This window comes from Salvelinus sp. IW2-2015, linkage group LG31 (assembly GCF_002910315.2).
Source record: "Salvelinus sp. IW2-2015 linkage group LG31, ASM291031v2, whole genome shotgun sequence".
NCBI lineage: Eukaryota > Metazoa > Chordata > Actinopteri > Salmoniformes > Salmonidae > Salvelinus > Salvelinus sp. IW2-2015.
The window spans coordinates 16,050,141-16,058,131 of NC_036870.1; the positions used below are offsets into that span (position 1 = coordinate 16,050,141).

At 42.2% G+C, this 7,991-nt stretch overlaps 2 pseudogenes; one reads left to right on the top strand and one right to left on the bottom strand.

Annotated features, from left to right (window-relative positions):
- The first annotated feature begins 416 nt into the window (after positions 1-416).
- The window catches only part of LOC111955964 (delta-type opioid receptor-like), a 29,156-nt pseudogene continuing 21,581 nt past the window's right edge, over positions 417-7,991 (top strand).
- Positions 4,026-5,320, bottom strand: LOC139023324 (glycerol-3-phosphate dehydrogenase, mitochondrial pseudogene; annotated as a pseudogene).

Consider the following 7,991-nt stretch of genomic DNA (forward strand, 5'->3'; position numbering starts at 1 on the left):
TTATAAGAAATCACATGCAGGGCCGGATGGGGTAACATTAGACGTTTTGAGAGCGAGACAAATCACTATGTGCACCTTTTCCACTAATGGCTACCGGCAACACTACACAGACCGATCCTCCTGAGAACAGGACTCYTGTCTTTCAATTGGACACATGAAGGAACAGTTATTGGATCATCATTTTCTGTGAAATCTAAACAATAGTGAAAACACTTTTGCTTTCTTATTTCTTGGGTGGTAAAGTCTGTCATCATTCTGTTAATCAGGATCGACCGTTTGGTGAGACAGACCAACCGACCAACTCGCCCTTTGGCGCGTAAGGATAAGTACACACCTTCCAACCAATAAAACGCCCAGTAGGCGAAACAAAAGCGCAAGTCGTGCCCTCCTAGCCGACCAGTAGTGCTTGGTGAAGTTTTCAGAACCACGAACCAGAGAACAGAGACAGTCACAGACGCGAGCGACAATAGTATAACCATGGAGCCATCCACTGCCCCCGGTGATGAACCGGCTGATTTCGAGTTGTACTCGGTGATTCCATCCAATGTCACCTACCCGGACGACGAGATGGGGTTCGAGCCCAACGGAGGAAACTACACCCATCAGCTCCCGGTTCAGAGCGCCTCCAATATTATAGTAGCCATCTCCATCACGGCGCTCTACTCCGTTATCTGCGTGGTGGGATTGCTCGGGAATGTCCTTGTGATGTACGGTGTGGTGAGGTAAGGGCTTTCTACTGGAACTCTACTTAGCCTACTATCATTGGTGACAACTTACTTTTGATATTGTATGCCTATTATTGTCCGTATGAAAATGTGTGAATGTATATCCTTTTGGGGAAATGCATGATTGAAAAAGTACTTTTCTCCCCAAAACTTTTAGGCTATAAGGGAATCGTGTATTCCGTATGGAAATTCCGTTTTTTTATAGTACAATATTTTATGTGTGCCTCACCATGTTAGCTAAGCATAACGATGATTTGTCAAATGTAAGCACTGAAAGTCAATCTTCGGTAACTTGACGTTGCTACACTGTATTATATATTGTTTGACAAAAAAAATATACAAATACTTTGCTTTCGTTCAACGATGATACATTTTTGCTGGTGAAACAGTGAATCAATGTTTACTCGCGCTTGAGAACCAGAGGAAAGATATGGAGTCTGGTGGAGTGTGTGTGCGTTTGCGTGTGTGTGCGCGCCTACTAGCTTGCGTGCATGCTTCGGACTCGCTTTCATATTTCACATCCATTCGTCCTCAGTTCAGGCTGATTCCACAGTGCCCTGCGCCCGCGCGCGCACTACACGCACGCACGCACGCAGCCGCACCACGCACACACACACACACACCACACACACACACACACACAACACACACACACACCACACACACGACCACACACACACACACACACACACACACACACACACACACACACACACACACACACACAGCATATGGCTAGAGAGCTGGGCCAGGTCAAGCAGGGAGTCTCTTTTACCTCCATCTCTAGCTGGTAAATATGACGGCTTTCTTTCGTTGGATTTGGTTTGAAGTGAAAGGATTATACTTAAAATAGTCCTCAAATTGGGCTAGCTTTAAAACATATTTTATTTTAAATTCTCCAACTGTACAGACATTAAGATCAACATGATTCAAATTGCAATTACTGCCATTATTATTGGCTATTCCCGATCTGCACCCTCCCTTAATTTAAATAGTATTGATGTCAGTGATGTGGTTACTGTTTACGATGACCTTACCATGCTGAGTGTACCCTTAAGGAGAATAATTATGCCCACATCACTGCCAAACTTTGGGGACTGAACCCTCACAGTGTACTAAACTGAACCCTATTAGTCTACTAAACTGTCTGGCATTATAAGACAATGAGTGTCAAGTCTAGTAAACTGGATGTCCAGTCTAATGCACGTACTTCCTCTGATGTCTACTAATAGCTTTATTGCCCACTGCAGTCAGACATTATAAAACAGTGACCAGTCTAGTAGCTCTGAATCCACTGATAGCTTTAGGGTTGTGGTCAATTCGGATTTGTTTTATTTAATTCAATTCCAACAATGAATTTGAATTGAATTGGCTACATCCCACAGGAAGCAGAATTTGAATTGAAGGAAGTATAATTGGATTAAAACCAATTAAAACAAATTCAACTGAGATGTGAAACATGAGTCTCATTCATTTAAAAAATATTTTATCAAAAGGTTATGCCACTTATTAAAGCAAAGAATAGACATACCATTTCAAATGTTAATTAGATTTTAACTCAAAGATGTCAAGCACTATTTTTCTTTGCTGTGAAATGTTAGATTGTTCCCTTCCATACTGCAGTGTTTAACCTAATGCATTCTGGGATTTTTCTTTCTTTCTAACATTTAGAACATTAAGGGAATTATGGATAATTATAGACAACCCACAACACAATTGTAGAATATTTCCAGACCACTATAATTATTTAAAATTATTTTACGAGAATGAGTTTTGAAAATGAAAATGTTCAACTTTATGCTATGCGGAGTGGAACAGGGGAACCCAAGAGCAGACTCAGATGAGGAAACTGAGATTAACGTCTTTGGGACAGGGGGGCAGTATTGAGTAGCTTGGATAAAAAAGTGCCCAGAGTAAACTGCCTGCTACTCAGTCCTAAAAGCTAGAATATGCATATAATTAGTAGATTTGGATAGAAAACACTCTGATGTTTCTAAAACTGTTTGAATGATGTCTGTGAGTATAACAGAACTCATATGGCAGGCAAAAACCTGAGAAAAAATCCAACCAGGAAGTGGGAAATCTGAGGTTTGTAGTTTTTCAACTCTTTGCCTATCCAAGATACAGTGTAAATTTGGTCCGATTGCACTTCCCAAGGCTTCCACTAGATGTCAACAGTCTTTAGAATGTTGTTTGATGCTTCTACTGTGAAGGATGAGGGAATAAGAGCTGATTGAGTCAGGGGTCTGGCATGAGCTGATCACGCGCCCTCACGTGAGAGTTAGCTGCGTTCCATCGCATTTCTACAGAAAAAGGAATTTATTGCATGGTGGGCTTTTCAGTAAAGCTTTTTTGAAATCTGACACAGGGGTTGCATTAACTTCTCTAGGATAGGGGGCAGCATTTTCACTTTTGGATAAATAGCGTGCCCAATTTCAACTTCCTTCTACTCATCCCCAGAATATAAGATATGCATATTATTAGTAGATTTGGATAGAAAACACTCTGAAGTTTCTAAAACTGTTTGAATCATGTCTGTGAGTATAACAGAACTCATGTAGCAGGCAAAACCCAGAGGATTAACCATTCAGATCTTCTTCTTTTTTAGGTCACTGTCTGTTCAATGAGTTTTCATTGGGATACTAGATTTCTAATCAACCTGTTTGCAGTTCCTACCGCTTCCACTGGATGTTACCAGTCTTTGGAAATAGGTTGAGGTTATTCCTTTGTGCAATGAAGAAGTACGACCATCTGGAATCAGTGTAACGTTATGTGTACTGTTTGAGAGTTGTGCAAGACTAGAAAAGTAGCGTTAGTTTGTTGTCCTCCTGTATTGAAAACAGATAGACCCGTCTTCAATTTGATCGATTATTAACGTTTAAAAATACCTAAAGTTGTATTACAAAAGTAGTTTGAAATGTTTTGGCAAAGTTTAGAGGTAATTTTTGAGATATTTTGTAGTGACGTTGCGCAAATTATAAAGACTGTTGACATCTAGTGGAAGCCTTAGGAAGTGCAATATGACCCCATTTCCACTGTATCTTGGATAGGCAAAGAGTTGAAAAACTACAAACCTCAGATTTCCCACTTCCTGGTTGGATTTTTTTCTCAGTTTTTGCCTGCCATATGAGTTCTGTTATACTCACAGACATCATTCAAACAGTTTTAGAAACTTCAGTGTGTTTTCTATCCAAATCTACTAATTATATGCATATTCTAGCAGGCAGTTTACTCTGGGCACCTTTTTATCCAAGCTACTCAATACTGCCCCCCTGTCCCAAAGAAGATAAGACGGCAGCCCTACCCTCCTGCAATGGTGACCAGGCCACTGTGGATCCTGCAGATGGACTGAGTGTCTTTAGAGTTGGGCTCAGTGACCAGAGGAGGGATACCAATCCACACTACCAGGACGTCTCCTCTCCTCTCGTCTCCTCTCTATATCAGGGCTGAGGTACAGTAGTTGCGGACTTCGTTCAGAATGAAGTTGATGTCTTCCTCTCTGGGGATGGTGTAGGCAGTGACGTCAGTGGGCGTGTCCGTCGTCCGTGATGGTCATCATGTCCCAGGGCAGGAAGAAGATGACACGGCCGTTGCTGGTTGCCGGGTCCAGGAGACCCATCATGTCAGGACTGTAATAACCAGGGATGACTACGTGAACCCCAGCACTGGGCTGACAGATTTTAGCGTTCTTCCCGTCATCCATTTTCCTCAGAGAGTCAGTGAACAGTCCCGTGGAGTTGATGATTTGGCTCTGACGTCAAATACATTTCCTGTGATAACGTCTCTTCAGCATGCCCCACAGATCTTCTCCTTGCCCATCTCAGCACTTGTCTTCTTCAGCAGGTGGACCACCTCTGTGTACTGTAGTTAGCAAATCCAGCAGTGTGTCTGGCTGCTGTCAGGGCAATCTGCATTGTTATGCTGTCCATCATAGTAGACGATGGCTCCCACCAGCTTGTCTTTCTTCAGCACGGGGAAGAGTTCCAGGGCCTTGTTCTTACTGAGGACATAGCTACTCTTCAGACACTGGCCTCCAGCCACCAGGTCTTACATCTGTATACTAGCTCAGTAGTATGGCAGCTGCCACCATTTGTAAACATGGAACATAATGGGTAGTGGGGCGATGAGGGGCGATGTCTAGCAGGTTGGAGCGTTCATGGAGAGCATCTTTCACCATCATGTATTGTTCATAATCGAATTTAATAATGGCCTTTTGGAGGTAGTATACTCCTCCGTGGCTGAGCTTGGTGCTCCGGCTGCTGGTCCCCGATGAGAAATCATTCCTCTCCACCAGGGCAGTCTTAAGGTTGCGTGTGACAGCACATCCGGAGCCCGCGGCCCGGCCCTTATGACAAGAACATCAAACTCCTCAGTGTCTTGCAGGGTGGAGAGCTGAGCTTTTCTGGTTGGGAGCTCATCTTTAAATGGCTGCTGTAATTGCCCCTTCCGCTGCTACATACGCCAGCCTGTGCCCATGTATTCTGTGGTTTTCTGTATTCCGACAGTTGTGTTAGGCCCAGAAGAGCAGCGGCCGTCCCGGTCCGCATGATAGCTGTCCCTTTCAAGGCCTTCCAGAAGGCCATTGATCCTGATCCTGCAAGGATTTTCAATGTTCAATTGACGATAACAACACCAGGAGAGCCAGGGCGTAAACCGAAAACAATGATACAATTCACAATATGATGTGATTTAAAAAAAAAAAAAATGATGGTGATGTGTAGAATAAGTAAGCCATTTGAATTTCAATGAATTTCTTTGAATTCAATTCCACTTCCTTTCATTCAAATTCTATTTAAATTCTGCTTCCTGTTGAGTGTATCCAACTCAAATTCAATTCAAATTCATGAATTGAATTGGAAATAAAGAGCAATCTGCATCTTAATTCAGAATTGTAATATATGTATAGTTCAATGGAGCTTGACTGTAAGAGCCAGTAGGCTACCATCAGTACAAACCTTTCTCTCTGGTTGTCAGGAAAAATATACATCTAATGGCCTCTTCTGCTGTCTACTGTCAGATAATGAAAGGGGTTTTCATGACAAAGGACATTAGTTGGTTTCTGCCAGAGCCATATATTAAGAGAGTTCGGCCAGGTTTTAGAACGGACGCCATGTTTATAATACATGCCCAATACATTGCGTCTTTATTCTGAAAGTGTTGGCAATGTAACAATGTGAGAGCGCCTCCAACAGTTCCCTATGAAATGACCCGCTGTAAACAAGCAAAACAGAGCATACCATCTAGCCACAACCACTTTAATGCCTTATGCCTTCTGCATTCTTCTTCTTCTTCTTTTTTGCGCATGGGCTGCCGTTACCATGACAACCACCCCAAAATGTAAGGAGACAGAGAGAAAAAAAAGAGAGAGAAAGAGTGAAGGGAGAAAGAGAACGAGGAAGATAGCAAAAAACAGAGACAGACAGGCGGAGAGATAAACATGAAAAGAAGAGAGGAGAGAGAGAGAGAAGAGAGAGAGAGAGAAGAGAAGAGAGAGAGAGAGAGAGAGGAGAGAGACGAGAGAGAGAGAAGAGAGAGAGAGAGAGAGAGAGAGAGAGAGAGAGAGAGAGAGGAGAAACAGACAACATTTTGTATTTTATTAGGATCCCCATCAGCTGTTACTGAAGCAGCTACTCTTCCTGGGGTCCACACAAAAATCTAAAGCATGACAGAATACATAAATCATTAGACAAGAACAGATCAAGGACTGAACTACACACATTTAAAATGGATAGGAAGAGTGTGGAGAAAAGCGGTGACGTCGAGTTGGGTTCGATGCATTCTAATTGTCTGGAACACAGGAAAAAAACATTGACTAGTGGAGTAAAACTAATGTGTTAGCCACCACAGTGAGTTGCTAATGTTCATTCACTGGAATCGTGATTGGCATTGAACATCATTTTAAAAGCACAGCATAGTGAGTAATTCAAGCTTTTTATGAGTGTACAGTATATCCCCTCTCTCCGTTCTAGAGAGCTGTTGCCTGTATCCATCTGGCTTTCCAGGCAGGCTAAATCTCACACTCAAAGTATTTGAAAGAAAACCTAATATTATTTGAACCCAGGTGTAGCCTGCTCCAGATTGAGAGCTAACTGGTGTGGATGTGAGGTATTTTCTAGTATCCACGTTAGCATCACTTATAATGCATGCCCAATACATTGCTTCATTCTGAGTGGTATTCTAGTGTGATATTGGAACAGAGCTGAAGAAGAGTCCTCTGTGATCACTGACTAAGGGACTGAGAGCTGGAGCTGAGAGCTGGAGCTGACACCACCACTGCTGTGATCATCCATTGTAACACAGCCCAGGTCAGCAGCACTCCTCTGCTTGACAGTCAGCCATCCAAGTCTCACACACACACACACACACACACACACACACACACACACACACACACACACACACACACACACACACACACACACACACACACACACACACACACAACACACACACACACACACACACAGAGAGAAGCGTATGAGTGTAGAGATGATTGTACCCAATGTACTATGCTATGACTTACATCTTACAGTTTTTTACAATCACTAACATCCTTTTGTCCAATCTGTAGTCACATTTTTCAAAACGCTAAACACAATTAGCCGTCTGTTGTGGACCATACCATAAACACAATCATCGTGTTTCACAGAATATGCTGTCAATTTTATTTATTTTGTAATACATTTCTAAAAGGGCAATATGCAGTCAATTAACACATTTCTAAAATGCTTACATTTTCTTTACATACAAGTTACCCAATACCTAAGTTATGGATCTTTATTTTGTTATTTACAAATGCTGGCACACAGCATGCCAGAAATGAAGACCTAATGTTCAAAACCTTAAATATAGTATAAAGTAGAGGTCGACCGATTAATCGGAAAGGCCGATTAATTAGGGCCGATTTCAAGTTTTCTAACAACGGTAATCGCATTTTTGACACCGATTATGGCCGATTACATTGTACTCCACGAGGAGACTGCGTGGCAGGCTGACTACCTGTTACGTGAGTGCAGCAAGGAGCCAAGGTTAGTTGCTAGCTAGCATTAAACTTATCGTAAAACAATCAATCTTAACATAATCACTAGTTAACTACACATGGTTGAGGATATTACTAGTTTATCTAGCTTGTTGCATATAATCGATGCGGTGCCTGTTAATTATCATCGAATCACAGCTTACTTCGCCAAACGGGTGATGATTAACAAGCGCATTCGCGAAAAAAGCACTGTAGTTGCACCAATGTGTACCTAACCATAAACATCA